The sequence below is a fragment of the Schistocerca americana genome, chromosome 3 (genome assembly GCF_021461395.2).
Source record: "Schistocerca americana isolate TAMUIC-IGC-003095 chromosome 3, iqSchAmer2.1, whole genome shotgun sequence".
NCBI lineage: Eukaryota > Metazoa > Arthropoda > Insecta > Orthoptera > Acrididae > Schistocerca > Schistocerca americana.
Genome location: NC_060121.1, coordinates 478,939 through 506,118, shown reverse-complemented (window position 1 = coordinate 506,118; position 27,180 = coordinate 478,939).

The window sequence follows — 27,180 nt, the reverse complement described above, 5'->3', positions numbered from 1 at the left end:
CCACCCTGGCCCAGGTCCTGGCAATAAATAGTAACATCAGCCACCACTCCACCTCGCCACCCCTACTGCCACACTTGCCCAGGTCCTGGCAACAAACCCTCACATCAACCTCCACCTTACCTCCTCACGCCTGCTGCCCTCCTTGTTCCAGATCCTGGCAGTAGACGCTCACATCAGCCACCATGCCATCTTCACACAACTGCTGTCATCCTGCACAGATCCTCACAATACATGCTGACATTGGCCAAAGCTCCACCTGATCGTGCTGGCTTCCACCCTAATCCAAATCAAGGTAATAAGTGCTTACATCGGCCACCGCATCACCTCTTCACACCTACTGCTCTCCTGGTCCAGGACCTCGATATAGACAATTTCATCAGCAGCCTTCAACCCCCTTGCGCCTGCTGGCACCTTGTACAAGGACCTGAAATAAACACTCACATCAGCCATTGCTCCTCCACCACCTTCTTCTACCCTGGCTCGTGTCCTGGCAGTAGATGTTCGCATTGGCCACTACTACACCTCCCCACACCTGCTACAACTCTGGCCCAGGCCCTGGCAATTGACAAACACATCTGCCACCACACCATATCCCCACACCGTGGCAATAGGAACTCGCTTCGAGCACCATGCCACCTCCTTGCTCCTGCTTGAGTCCTACCTCAGCCTAGGTCCTGGCATTAGACACACAAATCTGCCACCATGCCAACTCCCCACACCTGCTTCCACGCCGGAACAGGACATGTCAATAGACAGTCACATTAGCCACCGCTACACCTCCTCACGCCTGCTGCTAATAGGGCCCAGAGTCCTGGCAGTAGACGATCACATCAGCCACCGCTCCATCTATTTGTGCCTGCTGCCATCCTGGTCCCGAGTCCTGGCAATAGACGCTCACATCGGCCACTGTGCCACCTCCACACAATTTGAAACATATCCTTCGAAAAATTAATTGATTACTGAGCTTATAATCCTCTAAATTATTTGATTTTCTAACAGCTGGGCAAAACTGAATGTACTGAGTCATTAATCTCTTTACTTATTCGGATCAACACTAAACTGACCTACAATATTTTTAGCGCAACGCAATCTGACTTTCAAAAATCGCTACAAAAGAATGGCCCTGACTAACAGTAACCTATACCTTTCATGAATCATTTACCTCACAAAACTCTTCGTTACTCGAACTGTCGCAAAACAGCGAGCGCCACTACTGCCAGCTAAATAGAACATTCTAGCTACTGAAGGCACTAACTATAACTACTGATGGACATAGTCAGCAATTGAACGATTTTGATAGAGAACAATCAATGTATTTCCTTTAAGAATGTTCAAAATTCATAATATATATATGTCAGTTCGTGATATCCAGTATACCAAATTTACTCTTTCTGGCAGACGTATGTCCAGATCGTCCACTCTTAAAATTCTGCCATCTCTCTCCTCACATCCACCACTGCTGGTGGCACACATCCAACTGCGCAACGCTACGCACTGTTCACATTCCGCTGCCCAACACTACTATAGTCAATATTCCAACAACACAAACCAGCCACAGGCTGCACACAACACCTTCAGTGATTTTCATGCAGAGCGCTATCTGGCGTTACCAACATAAAAACCTAAGCAGCCTACCTACATAGCCATCATGCTCCCCACAAAAAATGTTTCAAATTGTTTTAAGCCGTGACCAATAGTGGTTTGATATAATTTTTCATAATTACAATAACAAAGATATCAAATGCACACACTTTTGATGCAATGTAGGTCAAAAGCAAGAATTTTTCTCATAAAGACAGTCCAGATCATTCATAACGATAGTAATTACAGTTTTCTTTTTTTCTGAATGTCTGAGCAGTAAAAGAAAATGCACACGTAAGTAGTTAATGTCCATGCAGTCTCGAAGATATAATGTTGTCCTTCCGACTGAAAGACAGTGCTGAATCATGACATGCAGACAGCTAACGAGCCACAACAGAACAAACCCAAAACACAGTCACTCGAATTTTTGAAGAATAATTGATGGTAGGTCATCACAGAGCAGACCCACAGGAGTCCTGGTAGAGTGTATGGTATTGGTGGGACATCAAAGGTCCAGACCCACTGCAGTCATTGTCGAGGTGGTCAGCAGCCATCTGTTGCGGCTGTGCAGGTGCTCAATCACCATCGAAGAGTCTTACGGACAATATAGCAAGTCCTTAAACCACTACTTACGCACTCACAATGTTTTTGGAATTGTCCATAGAAATGCTGTTAACCAGTCCCTTGCTCAATTATTAACGCACGAGCAAACACTAACAGTCTCAACTTCTCACATATTGTGCATATACTATTACCAACAGAAATGTGTACTATGAAATGAATGCTTACAAGTTACTTAATTTAATGAAGTAGTGTCAATTGCAATTTTATAACATGAGAATACAATTCCAAAGGTACAGAAAACATCATTAAAAACAATAATACACATAACATTTTTAGTGATATAGACTTTACAAAAGATTAGAAGTAAACATACACATCAGTGGTACAGTAGTTGACAAATGTAAATACATAAAAGATCAGAATATCTTTCTTGAATAGTGTCTAATCATCTTTACGAAGTAAAACACATATTATTAATGCAAATTAAATTTGAGTATAACAGTACTTCTCATCATAGTGTGTGTAGCTTAGAAATAGAAAATTTCTGTAACATGAATGTTGTTTGCTAAACACATAACGTTAGGACAAACACAAATACACAAGGGTACACAAACACAAAGCAGAATAACACAAAAGGAAAGACGGGGTTTGTTTTCAGTGTAACATTTGTTACTTCAGTCCAAACCAAAACTTTATTCCGTAGATCTTTCCTCTTACTTCAACATTTGTTCACACACAAAATAAATTGTATTAAAACATGCTTTCTGCAGTTATAGGTTCATATATTACTTACCTCATAATTTATTATCCATTATCATATATTTCCCAGAAAATCCCACCTGAGCCCGTCAGTAGACACGTCAGCCATTGCTCCTGCCCCTTGCGCATTCTGCTAACCTGGCCCAGATCCTGGCAATAATGCTCACATTGCCCATTGCTCCATCTCCCGACACCTGCTGCCACCCTGGCCCAGGTCCTAGAAATAGACGCTCAAATTTTCTACCGTGCCACTTCCACACACTGATTGCCACACTGGTCCAAGTCATGGCAAAAGAAACTCACATCGGCCTCTGTGCCACCTCCTTGATGATGCTGCCACCCTGACCCAGGCCTTGGCAATAGACACTTACATCAATTACACTACATCTCCTCACTCCTATTGCCACCATGGACCAGCTCCTGCTAGTAGGTGCTCACATCAGCCACCGTGCGACATCCACCCGCCTGCTGCCACCCTGACCCTGGTCATGGCGATAGACACTCTCACCAGTAGCCTCCTAACATCTGATGCCATCCTGACCCAGGTCCCTTCAATAGACAGTCACTTCGGCCAGTGCTCCACCACCTCGCTACTGCTGCTGCCGTGGGCCAGGTTCTCAGAATAGGCGCTTGCATTGGCTAAAACACCACCTCCCCATACTGGCTGCCACCCAGGCCCAGGTCTCGGTAATAGAACCTCATATTGGCCCCTGTGCCACCTCCTTGCTCTAGCTGCCACACTGGTCAATGACATGGCGAGGGACACACACATTGCCAACCACGCAACCACCTCACACCTGTGCCACTCTGGCCCAGGTCCTGCCAATAAATGCTCACTACAGCGACAATGACACCTCTTCACACCTGCTGCCACCTGGCCCAGTTCCTGTCAAGAAAAACACCTACTTCGGCCACCGCTCCACCTTGTCGCCCCTGCAGCCACACTGGCTCATGTCCTGGCAATAGACACTCACCTCAGCCCTTACTCGACCTCCTCGGACCTGCTGCCACCCTGGCCCACATCCTGGCCGTAGTTGCTCACATCAGGAACTGCTCCACCTCGTTGTGCCTGCTGCCAACGTCGCCACAAGTCCTGGAAATCAGCGAATGTGCCACCTTCACACAACTGCTGCCACCCTAAATGGTCCTTGCAATAGACACTCACATTACCCACTGCCCCACCTGCTCATGCCGGCTGCCACCCTAATCCAGGTCCTGGCCGCAGACACTCACATCGGCTGCCGCACCACCTCTTCATGCCTGCAGCCACCATGGCCCAGAACCTGTCGATAAACACTCACATTGGCATCCACACAATCTCTTTGCTCCTGCTTCCACCTTGGCCCAGGCCTGGCAGTAGACGCTTACATTGGCCACCGCTCCACTTCCCCACATCTGCTGCCATACTGGCCCAACTTCTTGAAGTAGGCACTAACATCGGCTACCATGCCAGTTCCCCATACTACCTGCCACCCTGGCCCAGGTCGTGGCAACAGAAATTCACAAAAGCCTCTGAGCCACCTCCTTGCTCCTGCTACCAACCTGGTCTGGGCCCTGGCAATAGACACCCACATCAGCCACCTCTCCACCTCCTAGCACCTTCTGCTACCCGCGCCCATGTTCTGGCAGTAGACAATGATTTTTGGCCACTGCTGCACATCCCAACACCTGCTGCCACCCAGTCCCAGGCGCTGGCGATTGACGCCCTTGCATTGGTCACTCACATCTGTCATCACACAACCTCCCCACACCTGCTGCCACCCTAGCCCAGGTACTGACGATAGACACACATCGGCCACCAATCCACCACTTCGCCCCTACTACCACACTGGCCTAAGCCCTGGCAATAGATGCTAACATCGGCGTCCACTCTACCTCCTCGCGCCTGCTACCAACCTGGCTCAGATCCTGGCAGTTGATGCTCACATCAGCCACCGCTCTACCTCGTCGTGCTTGCTGCCTACCTGGCCCCGATTCCTGGTAATAGATGCTGACATAGGTACCCGTGCAACCTCCACATAACTGCTGCCACACTGCCGAGGTCCTGGCAATATATGCTGACATTGGTCACTGGTCCACCTGCAAGTGAAGGCTGCCACCCTAACCGAGATCATCGACCTCCGTGCCACCTCCTTTCTCCTGCTGCCACCCTGGAACAGTTGGAGAGGACAGGGGGTGATTTTTAGGAAATACGGTGTGAAATTGTGATTTAAAGTGTTTCAGTGCGTGATGCGCCAGATTCACGGCAAACGGTGGACGAAGGCTGGACAGTGCATTATGCAGGTGACATAGTTTTGCAACGAGCGTCGGTATGTGTGTATGTGCACAGCAATCATCAGAACGCAGCATTAGCAGAATTACACAGGCGCGGGCCGCGTGTGGTGTGGGTGTGTTAGCCAACACATCAAGAACCTTCTAACAGTCACCCCGCTGCGTACCCGGGGATTCAACAGCGGCTTCCGCTATTTAAGGGCGTCAGCATTCGGTTCAATGGAATAGGCATCTGGTTGCTGTAACGTCGTCATCGTCAGTGACGCTGCCTCCGAAGACCGGCTGTCGGTGGGCATTGCCTGCTGCTGCACTGGCGACTCCCGGCGTTGTCACGAGCCGCAGCATCTGCAGGAGGCGAGCTGGGCCGGGCCTCGTGCTGCTAACCTCCAACAGCCTGCGCAGCCGTGGACCGATCCCGCTGTCGCGTTCCACGGACTGCGTGCATCAGCAAGGCTCCACCACAACATGTGTGATGGGGTTGAGCCACCGGAAAATGTATTGGGAGAATCAACAAGAAAGAGAAAGATTGCTAAAAAAATGTTTCAAATGGCTCTGAGCACTATGGGTTCATCAGTCCCCTAGAACTTAGAACTACATAAACCTAACTAACCTAAGGACATCACACACTTTCATTCCCGAGGTCGCTCGGTTCCAGACTGTAGCGCCTAGAGAAGAATTCTACAAACAGCCACCTTCTTCCACAAAGCCAAGCCTTACTACCCTGAACACGTCTCCCATTCCGGTCATCCGATTACACAGGTCCTGGCAATAGACACTCACATCAACCACTGCTCCACCTCCTTGCACATTCTGCTACCCTCGCCCAAATCCTGGCTATAGACGCTCACATTTGCCACCAAGCCACCACCCCACACCTGCTGCTTCCCTCATATAGGTCCAGGCAATAGATGCTCTCATTGGCCAACATACGACCTTCTTGTGCCTGCTGCCACTGTGGACTAGGTCCTAGCAATAGTTGCTCACATCAGCCTCCACACCACATAATCGTGACTGCTGCCACACTGGCCCAGGTAATGGCAAGAGACAGTCACATCAGACACAGTGTCACCTCCTCACACATGCTGTCGTCCTAGCCCAGGTCTTGGCAGTAAACACTTATATCAGCCTCCGTTCCCCTTCCTCTCAACTTCTGCCGCCATGCTCCATGTCCTGGCAATAGATGCTCAAATTGGCATCCACTCAAACTCTTCGTGCCTGCTCCCTCCATGTCCCAGGTCCTGACAATAGATGCTCACATCAGCCACCGCTTGACCTCTTCGAGCCTGCTGCCATCCTGGTCCAGGTTCTCGCAATAGACGATCAAATCAACCTCTGTGCCACCTCTTAGCGAACACTGCCACCCTGGCCCAGACCGTGGCAAATGACGGTAACATCTGCCACCACACCACCTCACCACCTCTCCACAACAGCCGCCACCCCGGTTCAGGCCCTAGCAATAGATGCTCACATCTGCCACGTCGCCACCACCTTACACCAGCTGCTTCCCTCACAAATGTGGCAATAGACTCTCACATCAGCCACCACACCACACTCACCTGCTACCGCCGTGGCCCGTGTCTTGGCAATAGACACTCAAATTGGCCACTGCTACACCTCCCCACACCTGCTGCCCCCAGGCCAAAGCACTGGCAATGGTCGCTGACATCTGCCATCACTCACCTCCCCCTACCTGCTGCCACCCTGGCCCAGGTCCTGGCAGTAAACAGTAACATAAGCCACCACTCAACCTCGCCACCCCTACTGCCACACTTGCCCAGGTCCTGGCAACAAACCCTCACATCAACCTCCACCTTACATCCTCACACCTGCTGCCTTCCCTGTTCCAGATCCTGGCAGTAGACGCTCACATCAGCCACCATGCCATTTTCACACAACTGCTGTCATCCTGCACACGCCCTCACAATACATGCTGACATTGGCCAATGCTCCACCTGATCGTGCAGGCTACCACCCTAATTCATTTCAAAGCAATAAGTGCTTACATCGGCCACCGCATCACCTCTTCACACCTGCTGCTGTCCTGGTCCAGGACCTCGATATAGACACTTTCATCAGCAGTCACGCAACCTCCTTGCTCCTGTTGGCACCTTGTCCAAGGACCTGAAATAAACACTCACATCAGCCATTGCTCCTCCACCACCTTCTTCTACCCTGGCTCGTGTCCTGGCAGTAGATGTTCGCATTGGCCACTACTACACCTCCCCACACCTGCTACCACTCTGGCCCAGGCCCTGGCAAATGACACCCACATCTGCCACCACACCACATCCCAATACCGCCTGCCACCCTGGCCAATTTCATGGCAATAGGAACTGACTTCGAGCACCATGCCACCTCCTTGCTCCTGCTTGAATCCTAACCCAGCCTAGGTCCTGGCATTGGACACACAAATCTGCCACCATGCCATCTCCCCACACCTGCTTCCACGCCGGAACAGGTCCTGGCAATAGACAGTCACATTAGCCACCGCTACACCTCCTCACGCCTGCTGCTAATAGGGCCCAGAGTCCTGGCAGTAGACGATCACATCAGCCACCGCTCCATCTATTTGGGCCTGCTGCCATCCTGGTCCCGAGTCCTGGCAATAGACGCTCACATCGGCCACTGTGCCACCTCCACACAATATGAAACATATCCTTCGAAAAATTAATTAATTACAGAGCTTATAATCCTCTAAATTATTTGATTTTGAAACAGCTGGGCAAAACTGAATGTATTGAGTCATTAATCTCTTTACTTATTCGGATCAACACTAAACTGACACACAATATTTTTAGCGCAACGCAATCTGTCTTTCAAAAATCGCTGCAAAAGAATGGCCCTGACTAACAGTAACCTGTAGCTTTCATGAATCATTTACCTCACAAAACTCTTCGTTACTCGAACTGTTGCAAAACAGCGAGCGCCACTACTGTGAGCTAAATAAAAAATTTTAGCTACTGAAGGCACTAACTATAACTACTGATAGACATAGTCAGCAAATGAACGATTTTGATGGAGAACAATTAATGTATTTACTTTAAGAATGTTCAAAATTCATAATATATATATGTCAGTTCGTGATATCCAGTATTCCAAATTTACTCTTTCTGGCAGACATATGTCCAGATCATCCACTCTTAAAATTCTGCCATCTCTCTCCTCACATCCACGACTGCTGGTGGCACTCATCCAATTGCGCAACGCTACACACTGTTCACATTCCGCTGCCCAACACTACTATAGTAAGTATTCCAACAACACAAACCAGCCACAGGCTGCACACAACACAGTCAGTGATTTTCATACAGAGCGCTATTTGGCGCTACCAACATAAAAACCTAACCTACATAGACATCATGCTCCCCACAAAAAATGTTACAAATTGTTTTGAGCCGTGGCCAATAATGGTTTGATATAATTTTTCTTATTTACAATAACAAAGATATCAAATGCACACACTTTTGATGCAATGTAGGTCAAAAGCAAGAATTGTTCTCAAAAATATAGTCCAGATAATTCATAACGATAGTGATTACAGTTTTCTTCTTTTCTGAATGTCTGAGCAGTAAAAGAAAATGCACACGTAAGTAGTTAATGTCCATGCAGTCTCGAAGATATAATGTTGTCCTTCCAACGGAAAGACAGTGCTGAATCATGACATGCAGACAGGTAATGGGCCACAACAGAACAAGCCCAAAACACAGTCATTCGAATATTTGAAGAATATTGGATGGTAGGGCATCACAGAGCAGACCCACAGGAGTCAACATCAAAGGTGCAGACCCACTGCAGTCATTGTAGAGATGGTCAGCAGCCATCTGTTGCGGCTGTGCAGGTGCACAATCACCATCGAAGAGTCTTACGGACAATATAGCAAGTCCTTAAACCACTACTTATGCACTCACAATGTTTTTGGAATTGTCCATAGAACCAGCAATGATGTTAACCAGTCCCTTGCTCAATTATTAACGCACGAGCAAACACTAACAGTCTCAACTTCTCACATATTGTGCATATACTATTACCAACAGAAATGTGTACTATGAAATGAATGCTTACAGGTTACTTAATTTGATGATGTAGTGTTAATTGCAATTTTATAACATGAGAATACAATTACAAAGGTACAGAAAACATCATTAAAAACAATAATACACATAGCATTTGTAGTGATATAGGCCTTACAAAAGAATAGAAATAAACGTACACATCAGTGCTACAGGAATTATGACATAAGTAAATACATAAAAGATCAGAATATTTTTCGTGAATAGTGTCTAATCATCTTTACGAAGTAAATAACAAATTATTAATGCAAATTAAATTTGAGTATAACAGTATTTCTCATCATAGTGTGTGTAGCTTAGAAATAGAAAATTTCTGTAACATGAATGTTGTTTGCTAAACACATAACGTTAGGACAAACACAAATACACAAAGGTACACAAACGCATAGCGGAATAACACAAAAGAAAAGATGGGGTTTGTTTTCAGTGTAACATTTGTTACTGAGTCCTCTTATTTCAACATTTGTTCACACACACAAAAAAAATATATGAAAACATGCTTTCTGCATTTATATATTCACATATTTCTTACCTCATAATTTATTTTCCATTATCTTACCTCATCATATATTTCCGAGAAAATCCTACCTGAGCCAGTCAATAGACACGTCAACCATTGCTCTACCCCCTCTTGTATTCTGCTACCCTGGCCTAGATCCTGGCAATAGACGCTCACATTGGCCACTGGTCCAACTTCCGACACCTGCTGCCACCCTGTCGCAGGTGCTAGCAATAGACGCTCACATTTTCTACCGTGCCACTTCCACACACTGGCTGCCACTCTGGCCCAGGTCATGGCAAAAGAAACTCACATCGGCCTCTGTGCCACCTCCTTGATGATGCTGCCACCCTGGCCCACGCCCTGGCAATAGACACTTACATCGGCTACACTACATCCCCTCACTCCTCTTGCCACCATGGACCAGCTCCTGCTATTAGATGCTCACTTCAGCCACCGTGCCACATCCTCCCGCATGCTGCCACCCTGGCCCTGGTCATGGCGATAGACACTCTCACCAGCAACCTCCTAACATCTGATGCCATCCTGGCCCAGGTCCCTTCTATAGACAGTCACTTCGGCCAGCGCTCCTCCTCCTCACTACTGCTGCTGCCGGAAAATACTGCTACTGGATATCACGAACTGACATATATATATTATGAATTTTGAATATTCTTAAAGGAAATACATTGATTGTTCTCTATCAAAATCGTTCATTTGCTGACTATGTCTATCAGTTGTTATAGTTAGTGCGTTCAGTAACTAGAATCTTTCATTTAGCTGGCAGTAGTGGCGCTCGCTGTTTTGCAACAGTTCGAGTAACTAAGAGATTTATGAGGTAAATGATTCATGAAAGGTATAGGTTACTATTAGTCAGGGCCATTCTTTTGAAGCGATTTTTGAAAGTCAGATTGCGTTGCGCTAAAAATATTGTGTGTCAGTTTAGTGTTGATCCGAATAAGTAAAGAGATTAATGACTCAGTACATTCAGTTTTGCCCAGCTGTTAGAAAATCAAATAATTTAGAGGATTATAAGCTCAGTAATTAATTAATTTTTCGAACGATATGTTTCAAATTGTGTGGAGGTGGCACAGTGGCCGATGTGAGCGTCTATTGCCAGGACTCGGGACCAGGATGGCAGCAGGCCCAAATAGATGGAGCGGTGGCTGATGTGGTCGTCTACTGCCAGGACTCTGGGCCCTATTAGCAGCAGGCGTTAGGAGGTGTAGCGGTGGCAAATGTGACTGTCTATTGCCAGGACTGATCCGGCGTGGAAGCAGGTGTGGGGAGATGGCATGGTGGCAGATTTGTGTGTCCAATGCCAGGACCTAGGCTGGGTTAGGATTCAAGCAGGAGCAAGGAGGTGGCATGGTGCTCGAAGTCAGTTCCTATTGCCATGAAATTGGCCAGGGTGGCAGGCGGTATTGGGATGTGGTGTGGTGGCAGATGTGGGTGTCATTTGCCAGGGCCTGGGCCAGAGTGGTAGCAGGTGTGGGGAGGTGTAGTAGTGGCCAATGCGAACATCTACTGCCAGGACGCGAGCCAGGGTAGAAGAAGGTGGTGGAGGAGCAACGGCTGATGTGAGTGTTTATTTCAGGTCCTCTGACAAGGTGCCAGCAGGCGCTAGGAGGTTGCGTGACTGCTGATGAAAGTGTCTATATCGAGGTCCTGGACCAGGACAGCAGTAGGTGTGAAGAGGTGATGCAGTAGTGGCCGATGTAAGTACTTATTGCTGGAAATGGATTAGGGTGGTAGCCTGCACGATCAGGTGGAGCATTGGCCAATGTCAGCATGTATTGTGAGGGCCTGTGCAGGATGACAGCAGTTGTGTGAAAATGGCATGGTGGCTGATGTGAGCGTCTACTGCCAGGATCTGGAACAAGGAGGGAAGCAGGTGTGAGGAGGTAAGGTGGAGCTTGATGTGAGGGTTTGTTGCCAGGACCTGGGCAAGTGTGGCAGTAGGGGTGGCGAGGTGGAGTGGTGGCTGATGTGAGCATCTATTGCCAAGACCAGGGCCAGGTTGGCAGGAGGCGTGAAGAGGTATGGTGGTGACCGATGTGAGTGTCTATTGCCAGGACCTGGGTTTGGCTGGCAGCTAGCACAAGCAGGTGGAGCAGTGACCAATGCGAGCGTTTATTGCATGTACCTGGGCAGGTTGTCACAAGTTGTGAGGAGATGGCATGGTCGCCGATGTGAGCGTCTATTGCCAAGACTCAGGGCCAGTTTGGAAGTAGGAACAACGAGGTGGAGCAGTGGCAGATGTGAGCATCTATTGCCTCAGGGGAAGCTGGCGCATAGAGTTCGGGTTTGGGCCAATTTGAGTGTCTATTGCCAACACATGGGCCACGGCGGTAGCAGGTGAGGGAGTGTGGTGTGGTGGCTGATGTGAGCGTCTATTGCCAGCCCCTGGGTGAGGGAAGCAGCAGGTGTAAGGTGGTGGCGACGTGGCAGATGTGAGCATCTATTGCTAGGGCCTGAACCAGCTTGGCAGCTGTTGTGGAGAGGTGGTGAGGTGGTGTGGTGGCAGATGTTACCGTCATTTGCCACGGCCTGGACCAGGATGGCAGCAGGCTCGAAGAGGTCAAGCGGGGGCTGATGTGAGCATCTATTGTCGGAACCTGGGACATGGAGGGAGCAGGCACGAAGAGTTTGAGTGGATGCCAATTCGAGCATCTATTGCCAGGACATGGAGCATGGCGGCAGAAGATGAGCGGAAGGGGAACAGTGGCTGATTTAAGTGTTTACTGCCAAGTCCTGGGCTGGGGCGACAGCATGTGTGAAGAGGTGGCACTGTGTCTGATGTGATTGTCTCTTGCCATTACCTGGGCCAGTGAGGCAGCAGTCACGATTAGGCGCTGTGGAGGCTGATGTGAGCGACTATTGCTAGGACCTAGGCCACAGTGGCAGCAGGCGCAAGAAGGTCGTATGTTGGCCAACATGAGCATCTATTGCCTGGACCTATTTGAGGGAAGCAGCAGGTGTGGGGTGGTGGCTTGGTGGCAAATGTGAGCGTCTATAGCCAGGATTTGGGCGAGGGTAGCAGAATGTGCAAGGAGGTGGAGCAGTGGTTGATGTGAGTGTCTATTGCCAGGACCAGTGTAATCAGATGACCGAGTGGGAGACTTGTTCAGGGTTGTAAGGCTTGGCTTTGTGGAAGAAGGTGGCTGTTTCTAGAATTCTTCTCAAGGCGCTGCAGTCTGGAACCGCGCGACCTCGGGAATAAAAGTGTGTGATGTCCTTAGGTTAGTTAGGTTTATGTAGTTCTAAGTTCTAGGGGACTGATGAACCCATAGTGCACAGAGCCATTTGAAACATTTTTTTAGCAATCTTTCCGGTGGCTCAGCCCCACCACACGTGTTGTGGTGGAGCTTGCTGAAGCACGCAGTCCGTGAACGTGACACCGGGCTCGGTCCACGGCTGCGCAGGCTGTTGGAGGTTAGCAGCATGAGGCCTGGCCCAGCTCGCCTCCTGCAGATGCTGCGGCTCGTGACAACGCAGGGAGTCGACAGTGCAGCAGCAGCCAATGCCCACCGCCAGCCGGTCTTCGGAGGAAGCGTCACTGACGATGAAGACGTTACAGCGACCAGATGCCTATTCGGTTGAACCGAATGCTGACGCCCTTAAGTAGCGCAAGCCGCTGTTGAATCCCTGGGTACGCAGCGGGGTGTCTGTTAGAAGGTTCTTGATGAGTTGGCTCATACTCCCACACCACACGCGGCCCGCGCCTGTGTAATTCTGCTAATGCTGCATTCTGATGATTGCTGTGCACATACACACATACCGACGCTCGTTGCAAAACTATGTCACCTGCATAATGCACTGTCCAGCCTTCGTCCACCGTTTGCCGTGAATCTGGCGCATCGCGCACTGAGACACACCAAATTACAATTTCGCACCGTATTTCCTAAAAATCACCCCCTTGTCCTCTACAACTGTGCCAGGGTGGCAGCAGGAGCAAGGAGGTGGCACGGAGGTCGATGATCTCGGCCAGGGTGGCAGCCTTCACTTGCAGGTGGACCAGTGGCCAATGTCAGCATATATTGCGAGGACCTCGGCAGTGTGGCAGCAGTTGTGTGGAGGTTGCACAGGTACCTATGTGAGCATCTATAACCAGGAATCGGGACCAGGTAGGCAGCAAGCACGACGAGGTAGAGCGGTGGCTGATGTGAGCATCAGCTGCCAGGATCAGAGCCAGGTTGGTAGTAGACGCGAGGAGGTAGAGTGGACGCCGATGTTAACATCTATTGCCAGGGCTTAGGCCAGTGTGGTAGTAGGGGCGAAGTGGTGGATTGGTGGCCGATGTGTGTCTATCGTCAGTACCTGGGCTAGGGTGGCAGCAGGTGTGGGGAGGTTGTGTGATGACAGATGTGAGTGACCAATGCAAGGGCGTCAATCGCCAGCGCCTGGGCCAGGGTGGCAGCAGGTGTTGGGATGTGCAGCAGTGGCCAAAAATCATTGTCTACTGCCAGAACATGGGCCTGGGCAGCAGAAGGTGCTAGGAGGTGGAGAGGTGGCTGATGTGTCTATTGCCAGGGCCCAGACCAGGTTTGTTGCAGGAGCAAGGTGGTGGCACAGGGGCTGATGTGAAATTCTATTGCCACGACCTGGGCCAGGGTGGCAGGTGGTATGGGGAACTGGCATGGTAGCCAATGTTAGTGCCTATTTCAAGGACTTGGGCCAGTGTGAAAGCAGATGTGGGGAAGTGGAGCGGTGGCCAATGTGAGCGTCTACTGCCAGGCCTGGGCCAAGGTGGTAGCAGGTGCAAAGAGGTTGTGTGGTTGCCGATGCGAGTGTTTATCGACAGGTTCTGGGCCATGGTGGCTGCAGGCATGAACAGGTTGTGCGGCAGTTAATGTGAGCATCTGCTGCCAGGACTGGATTAGGGTGGCAGCCGGCATGAGCAGGTGGGTCAGTGGGCAATGTGAGTGTCTATTGCAAGGACCTTGTAGGGTGGCAGCAGTTGTGTGAAGGTGGCACAATCGCTGATTTCCAGGACTTGTGGCGAGGTTGGCAGCAGGCACAACGAGGTGGAGCAGTTCCTGATGTGAGCGACTATGGCCAGGATGTGGGCCAGGGTGGCAGCAGGTTCGAGGAGGTAGAGTAAAGGCTGAGGTGAGTGTCTATTGCCAGGAGATGGGCCAGTGTGGCTGCAGGGGCGGCAAGGTGGAGCGGTGGCCGAAGTAAGTGTTTTTCTTGACAGGAACTGGACCAGGACAGCAGCTGGTGTGAAGAGGTGATGCGGTGGCCGATGTAAGCACTTATTGCCTTGAAATGGATTAGGGTGGTAGCCAGCACGATCTGCTGGAGCATTGGCCAATGTCAGCATGTATTGTGAGGGCCTGTGCAGGATGACAGCAGTTATGTGAAGATGGCATGGTGTCTAATGTGAGCGTCTACTGCCAGGATCTGGAACAGGGAGGGCAGCAGGCGTGAGGAGGTAAGGTGGAGGTTGATGTGAGGGTTTGTTGCCAGGACCTGGGCAAGTGTGGCAGTAGGGGTGGCGAGGTGGAGTGGTGGCTGATGTTACTGTTTATTGCCAGGACCTGGGCCAGGGTACCATCAGGTAGGGGGAGGTGAGTGATGGCAGATGGCAGCGACCACTGCCAGTGCCTTGGCCAGGGGTGCAGCAGGTGTGGGGAGGTGTAGCAGTGGCCAGTGTGATCGTCTATTGCCAAAACCAGGGCCAGGTTTGCAGGAGGCGTGAAGAGGTGGCATGGTCGCCGATGTGAGCGTCTATTGCCAAGCCTCAGGGCCAGTTTGGCAGTAGGAACAACGAGGTGGAGCTGTGGCAGATGTGAGCATCTATTGCTTCATGGGAAGCCGGCGCATAGAGTTTCGGTTTGGGCCAATTTGAGTGTCTATTGCCAAGACATGGTCCACGGCGGTAGCAGGTGAGGGAGTGTGGTGTGGTGGCTGATGTGAGCGTCTATTGCCAGCCCCTGGGTGAGGGAAGCAGGAGGTGTAAGGTGGTGGCGACGTGTCAGATGTGAGCATCTACTGCTAGGGCCTGAACCAGGGTGGCGGCTGTTGTGGAGAGGTGGTGAGGTGGTGTGGTGGCAGATGTTACCGTCATTTGCCACGGCCTGGGCCAGGGTGGCAGTATGCGCTAAGAGGTGGCACAGAGGTTGATTTGATCGTCTATTGCCAGAACCTGGATCAGGATGGCAGCAGGCTCGAAGAGGTCAAGCGGTGGCTGATGTGAGCATCTATTGTTAGGACCTGGGCCATTGAGGAAGCAGGCACGAAGAGTTTGAGTCGATGCCAATTTGAGCGTCTATTGCCAGGACATGGAGCATGGCGGCAGAAGTTGAGAGGAAGTGGAACGGTGGCTGATATAAGTGTTTACTGCCAAGACCTGGGCTAGTTCGACAGCATGTGTGAGGAGGTGGCACTGTGTCTGATGTGACTGTCTCTTGCCATTACCTGGGCCAGTGTGGCAGCAGTCACGATTAGGTTGTGTGGAGGCTGATGTGAGCGGCTATTGCCAGGACCTGAGCCACAGTGGCAGCAGGCGCAAGAAGGTCGTATGTTGGATAACGTGAGCATCTATTGCCTGGACCTATTTGAGGGAAGCAGCAGGTGTGGGGTGGTGGCTTGGTGGCAAATGTGAGCGTCTGTAGCCAGGATTTGGGCGAGGGTAGCAGAATGTGCAAGGAGGTGGAGCAGTGGTTGATGTGAGTATCTATTGCCAGGACATGTGTAATCGGATGACGTAGTGGGAGACGTGTTCAGGGTTGTAAGGCTTTGCTTTGTGGAAGAAGGTGGCTGTTTGTAGAATTCTGCTCTAGGCGCTACAGTCTGGAACCGCGCGACCTCGGGAATGAAAGTGTGTGATGTCCTTAGGTTAGTTAGGTTTACGTGGTTCTAAGTTCTAGGGGACTGACGAAACCATAGTGCTCAGAGCCATTTGAAACATTTTTTTAGCAATCTTTCTCTTTCTTGTTGATTCTCCCAATACATTTTCCGGTGGCTCAGCCCCACCACACGTGTTGTGGTGGAGCCTTGTTGATGCACGCAGTCCGTGGAACGCGACACCGGGCTCGGTCCACGGCTGCACAGGCTGTTGGAGGTTAGCAGCATGAGGCCTGGCCCAGCTCGCCTCCTGCAGATGCTGCGGCTCGTGACAACGCCGGGAGTCGCCAGTGCAGCAGCAGGCAATGCCCACCGCCAGCCGGTCTTCAGAGGCAGCGTCACTGACGATGACGACGTTACAGCGACCAGATACCTATTCGATTGAACCGAATGCTGACGCCCTTAAATAGCGCAAGCCACTGTTGAATCCCCGGGTACGCAGCGGGGTGTCTGTTAGAAGGTTCTTGATGAGTTGGCTAACACACCCACACCACACGCGGCCCGCGCCTGTGTAATTCTGCTAATGCTGCGTTCTGATGATTCTTGTGCACGTACACACATACCGACGCTCGTTGCAAAACTATGTCACCTGCATAATTCACTGTCCAGCCTTCGTCCACCGTTTGCGTGAACCTGGCGCATCGCGCACTGAAACACACCAAATCACAATTTCGCACTGTATTTCCTAAAAATCACCCCCTGTCCTCTACAACTGTGCCAGGGTGGCAGCAGGAGCAAGGAGGTGGCACGGAGGTCGATGATCTCGGCCAGGGTGGCAGCCAGTGGCCAATGTCAGCATATTCTGCGAGGACCTCGGCAGTGTGGCAGCAGTTGTGTGGAGGTTGCACGGGTACCTATGTGAGCATCTATTACCAGGATTCGGTGCCAGGTAGGCAGCAAGCACGACGAGGTAGAGCGGTGGCTGATGTGAGCATCAACTGCCAGGATCTGAGCCAGGTTGGTAGTAGGCGCGAGGAGGTAGAGTGGACGCCGATGTTAGCATCTATTGCCAGGGCTTAGGCCAGTGTGGTAGTAGGGGCGAAGTGGTGGATTGGTGGCCGATGTGTGTCTATCGTCAGTATCTAGGCTAGGGTGGCAGCAGGTGTGGAGAGGTTGTGTGATGACAAATATGAGTGGCCAATGCAAGGGCGTCAATCGCCAGGGCCTGGGCCTGGGTGGCAGCAGGTGTTGGGATGTGCAGCAGTGGCCAAAAATCATTGTCTATTGCCAGAACATGGGCCCGGGTAGCAGAAGGTGCTAGGAGGTGGAGAGGTGACTGATGTGAGTGCCTATTGCCAGGGCCCAGACCAAGTTGGTAGCAGGAGCAAGGAGGTGGCACAGAGGCTGATTTGAATTTCTACAGCCACGACCTGGGCCAGGGTGGCAGGTGGTATGGGGAACTGGCATGGTAGCCGATGTTAGTGCCTATTACAACGACTTGGGCCAGTGTGGCAACAGATGTGGGGAAGTGGAGCGGTGGCCAATGTGAGCGTCTACTGCCAGGCCTGGGCCAAGGTGGCAGCAGGTGCAAAGAGGTTGTGTGGTTGCCGATGTGAGTGTTTATCGACAGGTTCTGGGCCAGGATGGCTGTAGGCATGAAGAGGTGGTGCGGCAGCCGATGTGAGCATCTACTGCCAGGACCTGGATTAGGGTGGCAGCCGGCATGAGCAGGTGGGGCAGTGGGCAATGTGAGTGTCTATTGCAAAGACCTTGTAGGGTGGCAGCAGTTGTGTGAAGGTGGCACAGTCGCTGATTTCCAGGACTTGTGGCGAGGTTGGCAGCATGCACAACGAGATGGAGCAGTTCCTGATGTGAGCGACTATGGCCAGGATGTGGGCCAGGGTGGCAGCAGGTTCGAGGAGGTAGAGTAAAGGCTGAGGTGAGTGTCAATTGCCAGGACACGGGCCAGTGTGTCAGCAGGGGCGACGTGGTGGAGCGGTGGCCGAAGTAAGTGTTTTTCTTGACAGGAACTGTGCCAGGTGGCAGCAGGTGTGAAGAGGTGTCATTGTGGCCGTAGTGAGCATTTATTGGCAGGACCTGGGCCAGGGTGCCAAGGTGCGAGGAGGTTGCGTGGTTTTACAATGTGTGTGTCCCTCGCCACGTCCTTGACCAGTGTAACAGCAAGAGCAAGGAGGTGGCACAGGGGCCAATGTGAGGTTCTACTACTGAGACCTGGGCCTGGGTGGCAGCCAGTATGGGGAGGTGGTGCATTAGCCCATGCAAGCGCCTATTCTGAGAACCTGGCCCAGGGCAGCAGCAGTAGCGAGGAGGTGGAGCACTGGCCGAAGTGACTGTCTATTGAAGGGACCTGGGCCAGGATGGCATCAGATGTTAGGAGGTTGCTGGTGAGAGTGTCTATTGCCATGACCAGGGCCAGGGTGGCAGCAGGTGGGAGGATGTGGCATGGTGGCTGAAGTGAGCATCTAATAGTAGGAGCTGGTCCATGGAGGCAAGAGGAGTGAGGGGATGTAGTGTAGCCGATGTAAGTGTCTATTGCCAGGGCCTGGGCCAAGGTGGCAGCATCATCAAGGAGGTGGCACAGAGGCCGATGTGAGTTTCTTTTGCCATGACCTGGGCCAGGGTGGCAGCCAGTGTGTGAAAATGTGAGCGTCTATTTCTAGGACCTGGGCCAGGGTGGCAGCAGGTGTCGGGAAATGGAGCAGTGGCCAATGTGAGCATCTATTGCCACGATCTGGGCCAGGGTTGCAGCATCCCTGAATATGGAAGTTAATAGGAATATAAAAAAGGGAGGAAGGTTTATCTGTTTAGCGAGAGTAATAGAAGGCAGATTTCAGACTACCTAACACATCAAAACGAAAATTTCTGTTCCGACACTGACAATGTTGAGTGTTTATGGAAAAAGTTCAAGGCAATCGTAAAATGCGTTTTAGACAGGTACGTGCAGAGTAAAACTGTGGGGGACGGGAAAAACCTACCGTGGTACAACAACAAAGTTAGGAAACTACTGCGAAAGCCAAGAGAGCTTCACTCCAAGTTTAAACGCAGCCAAAACCTCTCAGACAAACAGAAACTAAACGATATCAAAGTTAGCCTAAGGAGGGCTATGCGTGGAGCGTTCAGTGGATTCGAAAGTAAAATTCTATGTACCGACTTGACAGAAAATCCTAGGAAGTTCTGGTCTTACGTTAAATCAGTAAGTGGCTCGAAACAGCATATCCAGACACACCGGGATGATGGCATTGAAACAGAGGATGACACGCGTAAAGCTGAAATTCTAAACACCTTTTTGCAAAGCTGTTTCACAGAGGAAGACCACACTGCAATTCCTTCTCTAAATCCTCGCACAAACGAAAAAATGGCTGACATCGAAATAAATGTCCAAGGAATAGAAAAGCAACTGGAATCACTCAATAGAGGAAAGTCCACTGGACCTGACGGGATACCAATTCGATTCTACACAGAGTACGCGAAAGAACTTGCCCCCCTTCTAACAGCCGGGTACCTCAAGTCTCTAGAGGAACTGAGGGTTCCAAATGATTGGAAAAGAGCACAGGTAGTCCCAGTCTTCAAGAAGGGTCGTCGAGCAGTTGCGCAAAACTATAGACCTATATCTCTGACGTCGATCTGTTGTAGAATTTTAGAACATGATTTTTGCTCGAGTATCATGTCGTTTCTGGAAACCCAGAATCTACTATGTAGGAATCAACATGGATTCCGGAAACAGCGATCGTGTGTGACCCAACTCGCTTTATTTGTTCATGAGACCCAGAAAATATTAGATACAGGCTCCCAGGTAGATGCTACTTTTCTTGACTTCCGGAAGGCGTTCGATACGGTTCCGCACTGTCACCTGATAAACAAAGTAAGAGCCTACGGAATATTTATTTTTTTTATTTATTTATTTATTGTTCCGTGGGACCATATTTAGGAGAAGTCTCCATGGTCATGGAACGAGTCAATACATGAAATTATAACACGATTGTAGAAACAGATAAAATGAAATATAAGAAACATATTCAGGCGACAAGTCGTTAGTTTAAATAAAGAAAATCAAGAATGTAACACTGGAATTTGCTTAATTTTTTATCTCTTCCAGGAGCTCCTCGACAGAATAGAAGGAGTGAGCCATGAGGAAACTCTTCAGTTTAGACTTAAAAGTGTTTGGGCTACTGCTAAGATTTTTGAGTTCTTGTGGTAGCTTATTGAAAATGTATGCAGCAGAATACTGCACTCCTTTCTGCACAAGAGTCAAGGAAGTTCATTCCACATGCAGATTTGATTTCTGCCTGGTATTAACTGAGTGAAAGCTGCTAACTCTTGGGAATAAGCTAATATTGCTAACAACAAACGACATTAAAGAAAATACATACTGTGAGGGCAATGTCAAAATTCCCAGACTATTGAATAGGGGTCGACAAGAGGTTTTCGAACTTACACCATACATAGCTCGAACATCCCGTTTTTGAGCCAAAAATACCCTTTTTGAATCAGAAGAATTACCCCAAAAAATAATCCGTCCAAAACCTCATAGAGAAAAGAGACTATAGCATTTTCAGTTGTTAAGCCATTTCTAAAACCAAACTGTACATTTGACAGCAAATTATGTGAATTTAAATGCTGCAGTAACCTTGTATATACAACCCTCTCGATAACTTTAGCAAACACCGATGGCATAGAAATAGGTCTATAATTGACAACATTATCCCTGTCACCCTTTTTATAAAGTGGCTTCACTACCGAGTACTTTAATCGGTCAGGAAACCGACCACTCCTAAAGGAAAAGTTACAGATATGGCTAAGTATTGAGCTAACATACGTGGAACAATACTTCAGTATTCTGCTAGATACCCCGTCATATCCATGAGAGTTCTTGGTCTTTAGTGATTTAATTATTAACTCAATCTCCCCCTTGTCAGTATCATGGAGGAGCATTTCAGGTAACAGTCTCGGAACACTTTTTTCTAAGAGCGCTATATGATTCCCTGTTGGGACTAGGTTTCTATTTAGTTCACCTGCTATATTCAGAAAGTGATTATTAAGTACTGTACATATATGCGACTTATCAGTAACACGGACATCCCCACTACGCACTGATTCTATATTCTCGACCTGTCTCTGCAGACCAGCCACTTCCTTTACGACTGACCATATGGTTTTAATTTTATCCTGAGACTTAGCTATTCTATCTGCATACCACATACTTTTTGCCTTCCTAATAACTTTTTTAAGCACCTTACAATACTGTTTGTAATGGGCTGCTGCATTTAGATTTTGACTGTTTCTAACGTTTTGATATAATTGCCACTTTGTTCTACAAGATATTCTTATCCCTTTAGTCACCCACCCAGGCTGCCTGTTTGTGTTAGTACCCTGTTTTGAACGTTCTAACGGAAAGCAACTTTCAAAGAGCACGAGAAAAGTCTTGAGGAAAGCATTATATTTATCGTCTACTGTATCAGCACTATAAACATCTTGCCACTCTTGTTCCTTGATAAGGTTTACAAAAGTCTGTACAGCAACTGGATCAGCTTTCCTAAAAAGTTGGTAACTATATTTAACATGTGTTGCAGCACAAAAATCTTTTAGACTTAAAATTTGTGCATCATGATCTGAAAGGCCATTCACCTTTTTGCTAACAGAATGCCCTTCTAATAATGACGAATGGACAAAAATATTGTCTGTGGTTGTTCTACTGTTCCCTTGCACTCTCGTTGGAAAGAATACGGTTTGCATAAGATTATATGATTTAAGGAGGTCTACCAGCATCCTTTTCCTTGCACAATCACTTATACAATTAATATTGAAGTCACCACATATAACTAACTTTTTGTATTTCCTATAAAGTGAACCAAGAACCTCCTCTAGCTTTAGCAAAAATGTTGTGAAATCGGAGTCTGGGGATCTATAAATAACAACAGTAAGAAGTTTAGCTCCACTAAATTTAACCACACCTGCACAACATTCAAACACCTTTTCAGTGCAGTACTTTGAAACATCAATTGACTCAAATGGGATACCGTTTTTCACATACATGGCTACTCCCCCACACCGCAAAGAGCTCCTAGAAAAGCTGCCAGCCAACCTGTATCCTGGTAAAGGAAGCCTCTGAATTATCTCCTTATTTAAGAAGTGTTCAGATATACCAATAATTTCAGAGTCAACATCTATAAGCAGTTCACTAACTTTATCTCTAATACCTTGTATATTTTGATGAAATATACTAATTCCCTCATTAATTGGATACCCAAGCTTTGTAGAAAGTGGTTTCTTTGTTAGAGAGACTTCCCTTAAGCAGGAATACCCATCAGCTGACTTCAATCTAAAAAAGGTACAGCTTTAACACCCACAACTACCGGAATTTTCCCATGAGTGATCACACCACCCCCACCTATGCTGTCACCTATAAGTTTTGCCAACCTCCCCTTCCCATACCTGTTGAGGTGCAGGCCACGTCTAGTGAAACCCGTCCTACTGATAGACTCCACCGACACCACTGAAATGTGACTCATGCCTTCTGTCATCAGCGCACCCCCAAGTCTCATATTATTACGCCTGACGGCTGTATTAAGATGAGGCCGATCGTGACGCTGAAACAGTTCCACGAAATGCACATTCGTGTTGCCAGTCTGAGTGGCTATCTTTTCCAGGTCACCATCTATGTGGTACTCCCCATCCCTATCAATACTATTACCAGCCCCACCCACAATCACTATCTGATCCTCTTTAGTAAAATCCCTACATAACCCCCCTATGTTAAAAGTCACCTGAGCCAATCCTGCATTAGGCTTCACAATGCTGGTGACCTGGTACTTACTCCCCAAAACTTCCTGCAACTGCTGGCCTACACCTCTACCATGAGAACTACCTAACAGCAGAACCTTCTTTTTTCTCTTAGACTTTGCAACTGTCCTAGCCACCGTAACTGCTGAGGTCTGCTGCATACTTCCTATATCTACAGCTACTAGAGATTCCTCTCCACTAGACTCTGACAGTTGGTCATATCTATTACAAACACCAATAGTAAAACTATCTGAAAATCTCCTTCTCCTAGCAGATCTCTTGCCAACAGCCAGCTCCCATTCCCCAACCCCCTTCTCCCTCCTCATCCTATCTAGCTCCTCCTGTGCGTTTTTCAACGGCACCTGAAGGGCACAGATCTTACGCTCCTGCTCCTCTATCAACTTACTCTTGCTACATAACCTGCAATTCCAGGAGAGGATCTCACCAGAATGCCCACTGGCTTCCCCACTGCATTCCCTCCAGTGAAAATACTTCGAAAAAGTATCACACCGCAATCCACTACTCACGAACCTACGGCAAAGCCCACACTTCTCACTCATGGTAAAATTTTACAATTATTGAAACAAGAAAACAACTTTATCTAAGTTCCGCTACTACAATAAGAAGATGTTAAAAACTGACTACAATTATCACAAACTTGCTCTACAAGGAAAGTAACTATTATTATTGGCAGTATTAATCAACAACAAACGAGAATTTAACAAAATACTAACACAGAAAGAAAATCAAACGTCTAATGACAGTAACGAAACTGAAAATTTCTTCTGAAGTTATTTCACCGGAAAACACCAAGAACACCGGTTGAAGACTACTAAAGTTCCTAAATAAACTACTATACACAAACAATTAATTAGTACTTAGCTTTCGATGCGCCGCTACAGCTGCAACTGGTCAGCGCGGAATGTAAACACGGGTAAGAGGTTAAGTTGCTCGATACGAAACACTCACAAATATCAGGTCACAACACAAGAAATGCAGAGGTGAATGAAGAAACCACTAATAAGTCACTTATATAGTAAATATTGTCACAAAAACAGTTAAAATATATATCTGAAACCTAAAAATAGATGAAAACTAAGAGAGCGATCTCACACGCAGTCACGCGCTTATGACGTCAGCTCTGTGGCTGGATTGAAGAGTTTTTAGCAAACAGAACACAGCGTGTTGTTATCAATGTTTAATAAAATCAAGTGGCAGACAATGCAAGAGAGGCGCTCTGCATCGCGGTGTAGATTGCTCGCCAGGTTTCGAGAGGGTGCGTTTTTGGATGAGGTATCGAATATATTGCTTCCCCCTACTTATACCTCCCGAGGAGATCACGAATGTAGAATTAGAGAGATTAGAGCGCGCACGGAGGCTTTCAGATAGTCGTTCTTCCCGCGTACCATACGCGACTGGAACACGAAAGGGAGGAAATGACAGTGGCACGTAAAATGCCCCCCGCCACACACCTTTAAGTGGCTTGCGGAGTATAAATGTAGATGTAGATGTAGATGTAGAGGTGGAGCAATGGCTGACGTGTCTATTGACGGGCTCAGGTAGGATTTTCTCGGAAATACACTCCTGGAAATGGAAAAAAGAGCACATTGACACCGGTGTGTCAGACCCACCATACTTGCTCCGGACACTGCGAGAGGGCTGTACAAGCAATGATCACACGCACGGCACAGCGGACACACCAGGAACCGCGGTGTTGGCCGTCGAATGGCGCTAGCTGCGCAGCATTTGTGCACCGCCGCCGTCAGTGTCAGCCAGTTTGCCGTGGCATACGGAGCTCCATCGCAGTCTTTAACACTGGTAGCATGCCGCGACAGCGTGGACGTGAACCGTATGTGCAGTTGACGGACTTTGAGCGAGGGCATATAGTGGGCATGCGGGAGGCCGGGTGGACGTACCACCGAATTGCTCAACATGTGGGGCGTGAGGTCTCCACAGTACATCGATGTTGTCGCCAGTGGTCGGCGGAAGGTGCACGTGCCCGTCGACCTGGGACCGGACCGCAGCGACGCACGGATGCACGCCAAGACCGTAGGATCCTACGCAGTGCCGTAGGGGACCGCACCGCCACTTCCCAGCAAATTAGGGACACTGTTGCTCCTGGGGTATCGGCGAGGACCATTCGCAACCGTCTCCATGAAGCTGGGCTACGGTCCCGCACACCGTTAGGCCGTCTTCCGCTCACGCCCCAACATCGTGAAGCCCGCCTCCAGTGGTGTCGCGACAGGCGTGAATGGAGGGACGAATGGAGACGTGTCGTCTTCAGCGATGAGAGTCGCTTCTGCCTTGGTGCCAATGATGGTCGTATGCGTGTTTGGCGCCGTGCAGGTGAGCGCCACAATCAGGACTGCATACGACCGAGGCACACAGGGCCAACACCCGGCATCATGGTGTGGGGAGCGATCTCCTACACTGGCCGTACACCACTGGTGATCGTCGAGGGGACACTGAATAGTGCACGGTACATCCAAACCGTCATCGAACCCATCGTTCTACCATTCCTAGACCGGCAAGGGAACTTGCTGTTCCAACAGGACAATGCACGTCCGCATGTATCCCGTGCCACCCAACGTGCTCTAGAAGGTGTAAGTCAACTACCCTGGCCAGCAAGATCTCCGGATCTGTCCCCCATTGAGCATGTTTGGGACTGGATGAAGCGTCGTCTCACGCGGTCTGCACGTCCAGCACGAACGCTGGTCCAACTGAGGCGCCAGGTGGAAATGGCATGGCAAGCCGTTCCACAGGACTACATCCAGCATCTCTACGATCGTCTCCATGGGAGAATAGCAGCCTGCATTGCTGCGAAAGGTGGATATACACTGTACTAGTGCCGACATTGTGCATGCTCTGATGCCTGTGTCTATGTGCCTGTGGTTCTGTCAGTGTGTTCATGTGATGTATCTGACCCCAGGAATGTGTCAATAAAGTTTCCCCTTCCTGGGACAATGAATTCACGGTGTTCTTATTTCAATTTCCAGGAGTGTATATGATGAGGTAAGATAATGGAAAATAAATAATGATGTAAGAAATATGTGAACATATAAATGCAGAAAGCATGTTTTAATACAATTTTTTTGTGTGTGAACAAATGTTGAAATAAGAGGAAAGATCTACGGAATGAAGTTTTGCTTTGGACTGCAGTAACAAATGTTACACTGAAAACAAACCCCGTCTTTCCTTTTGTGTTATTCCGCTATGTGTTTGTGTACCCTTGTGTATTTATGTTTGTCCGAACGTTATGTGTTTAGCAAACAACATTCATGTTACAGAAATTTTCTATTTCTGAGCTGCACACACTATGATGAGAAATACTGTTACACTCAAATTTAATTTGCATTAATAATATGTTATTTACTTCGTAAAGATGATTAGACACTATTCACGAAAGATATTCTGATCTTTTATGTATTTAGTTATGTCATAATTCCTGTAGCACTGATGTGTACGTTTATTTCCATTCTTTTGTAAAGGCTATATCACTACAAATGTTATGTGAATTATTGTTTTTAATGATGTTTTCTGTACCTTTGTAATTGTATTCTCATGTTATAAAATTGCAATTGACACTACTTCATCAAATTAAGTAACTTATGTAAGCATTCATTTCATAGTAAACATTTCTGTTGGGAATAGTATATGCACAATATGTGAGAAGTTGAGACTCTTAGTGCTTGCTCGTGCGTTAATAATTGAGCAAGGGACTGGTTAACAGCATTGCTGGTTCTATGGACAATTCCAAAAACATTGTGAGTGCATAAGTAATGGTTTAAGGACTTGCTATATTGTCCGTAAGACTCTTCGATGGTGATTGTGCACCTGCACAGC